This window comes from Colobus angolensis, unplaced genomic scaffold, assembly GCF_000951035.1.
Source record: "Colobus angolensis palliatus isolate OR3802 unplaced genomic scaffold, Cang.pa_1.0 Scaffold2, whole genome shotgun sequence".
In the NCBI taxonomy this organism is placed as follows: Eukaryota; Metazoa; Chordata; class Mammalia; order Primates; family Cercopithecidae; genus Colobus; species Colobus angolensis.
The window spans coordinates 20716466-20719365 of NW_012115154.1; positions in this window are offsets into that span (position 1 = coordinate 20716466).

Sequence of the window (2900 nt, forward strand, 5' to 3'; positions counted from 1 at the left end):
TTTTGTATTTTTAGTAGAGACAGGGTTTCTTCAAGTTGGTCGGGCTGCTCTCGAACTCCTGACCTCAGGTGATCCACCCGCCTCAGCCTCCTAAAGTGCTGAGATTACAGGCATGAGCCACCGCACCCGGCCAAGATTTTTTCCTAAAGATATTTCTATTAGTATGAACTAATTTCAAATTCACTTATTTAAAATCATAAGAAACAAATAGAAAGTCAATCTACAAAGCTAAGCCTGGCCAGGCATGGTGGCTAATCCCTATAATCCTAGCACTTTGCGGGGCGAAGGTGGGACGATTGTTTGAGCTTAGGAGCTCAAGACCAGCCTGGGCAACATAGTGAGAACTTGTCTTTAAAAAACAAAAAAACAAAAAACAAATGCCGGGGTGGCTCAAGCCTGTAATCCCAACACTTTGGGATCCGGAGTTCTAGACCAGCCTGACCAATATGGCGAAACCCTGTCTCTACTAAAAATACAAAAATTAACCAGGCATAGTGGTGGGCGCCTGTAATCCCAACTACTTGGGAGGCTAAGGCAGGAGAATCGGTTGAACCTGGAAGGCGGAGGTTGCAGTGAGCCGAGATCATACCATTGTGCTCCAGCCTGGGCAACACAGTAAGACTCCGTCTCAAAAAACAAAAGAAAAAAAGAAAAAAAAAACTCTGCCTAAAGAGTCATTCAATCGTTGGCCTTTCAATTAATACAGTTCAGGGTGAAGCAGACAAATAGAAGCAGGATAGCCGGGTAGAATGGTTCTGGAATGAGGGTCAAGAGATTCAAAATCTGTAATTAGCTCTGCTCTCCCTACATGATTCCGGGCTCGGCCTCTGAGACACGATGGCCTCCACTTCTTTCTTGGTGAGGTGAGGGGTTTGGATGAGATGACAGATCTTCCATCACGACTATAAGGCCTGTGGTCTTTCTAACATGTTAAGTTGCTTCCAGATGATTCCAAGGATCGAAGGCCATTTACAAGGCTAGATTCTGTGATTCTTTAATATGAAGAAGCAAGAAGATCGAGGAAATGGGCATGTTTATTAAGGTACCAATAGGTCATAACCTAAATTTCCACTCCTTTTTCCCAGGGGAATAACAACAGCTAAATGAGTATCAGCTAAATGAATATTCCCTTATGCTGAAGTCATTCTCACTGAACTTCTTTTTTATGTACCTTGGGGTTAGTTAATTGCACTTTTCAGTTTGTGGCCAGTCTCGGCTCCTGCAGGCCCTGCTCTTCTTCATTTATTTATTCCCTTTTAGTCCCATTTCTTATTCCCTATCTCATCCCTGCATAGGCAATTACTCCAATGTATTTTAAATATTTACCTGTGTCTATAACTTCCTTGCCAAAAAAACTAGTTTTGCTTTGAATGCATTCTTATTTGTAATTTGTATGAAGAGTTGTGATCAGTCGGTGTTCAGGCTGGTACCTTTTACTCTCAAATTCTCTTCTTCTCTCCTTGCTCTGCTTTGTATCGCAGGAGAGGGCAGGGGATGGGAGAGTGGGGTGGCGAGGAGGGGAGGCGTGGGCTGACCTTTCCAACTGCGTTTCCAGGTTCCCAGATGAGCTTCCTTCTGAGCTTACAGTGGGGAGCCTAAAGGAGGGAGGAAGAGGAAGGAGGCAGATGCTCCCTTTCCAGAAGCAGGACAAATTCTATTTTAAAAGTACTTAAAGTCCAAATGAGTTAATATTTATAATAAAAAAATAATTAAAGGGATTGGGCACGGTGGCTTATGCCTGTAATCCTAGCACTTTGGGAGGCCAAGGTGGGCGGATCACCTGAGGTCAGGAGTTTGAGACCAGCCTGGCCAACATGACGAAACCCCATCTCTACTAAAAATACAAAAAAATCAGCCAGGCGTGGTGGTGCACGCCTGTAATCCCAGCTACTAGGGAGGCTGAGGCAGGAGAATCGCTTGAACCCAGGAGGCAAGAGGTTGCAGTGAGCCGAGATTGCGCCATTGCACTCCAGCCTGACAAGAGTGGAACTTCGCCTAAAAACAAAAAAAAAAACCTTAAGTAGTTTCTGTTTTCCTGATTAATCCCCTGCTGATACGTTTAGTTTTCCCCCTTTTTATGGACACCATATTTTAAGGCCTAACTGTGCTTTTCTTTTTTGTTCTGTTTTTTTTGAGATGGAGTCTTGCTTAGTCGCCCAGGCTGTAATGCAGTGGCGCGATCTCAGCTCACTGCAACCTCCGCCACCGGGTTCGAGTGATTACAGGCACACACCACCACACCCGGCTAATTGTTGTATTTTTAGAAGAAACAGGATTTCACAGTGTTGGCCAGGCTGGTCTTGAACTCCTCACCTCAAATGATCTGCCCACCTCAGCCTCACAAAGTGCTGGGATTACAAATGTGAGCCACTATGCCTGGCCTTAACCAGTGGTTGTAAAAGTATGATCTAAAGACCCCTGGAACCTGGGAGGCGGAGGTTGCAGTGAGCCGAGATCGCGCCACTGCACTCCAGCCTGGGCAACAGAGCCAGACTTTGTTTCAAAAAATAATAAAAAAAAATAATGACCCCTGGAGACTTTTCAGGATGACTTTTCACAGGGTTCACAAGATCAAAACTATGTTCCTAAAAATACTGAGAGGTCATTTTCTTTTTCTGTTGCATTGGCTATTCGCATTATGTTGGTACCATGACAGACTAAGTTCAGAAGCTGGCATGAGCTTGCAGCGAACCATTCAAGTAAGCCAGCCATTAAAGAAATTTGCAAAAATGAAAAGCAATGCTACTCTTCCCAATATTTTATTCCAGAAAATGTTTTTAATAAAATAAGTTTTTTATGTGCACATGTAATTGGTTGAATAAATAAGGAAAATTTTGATTTCTCCATTTTACTTGTAGTATGGTAAATATGAATGAACAAAAACCTTGTTGGGGTCCTTT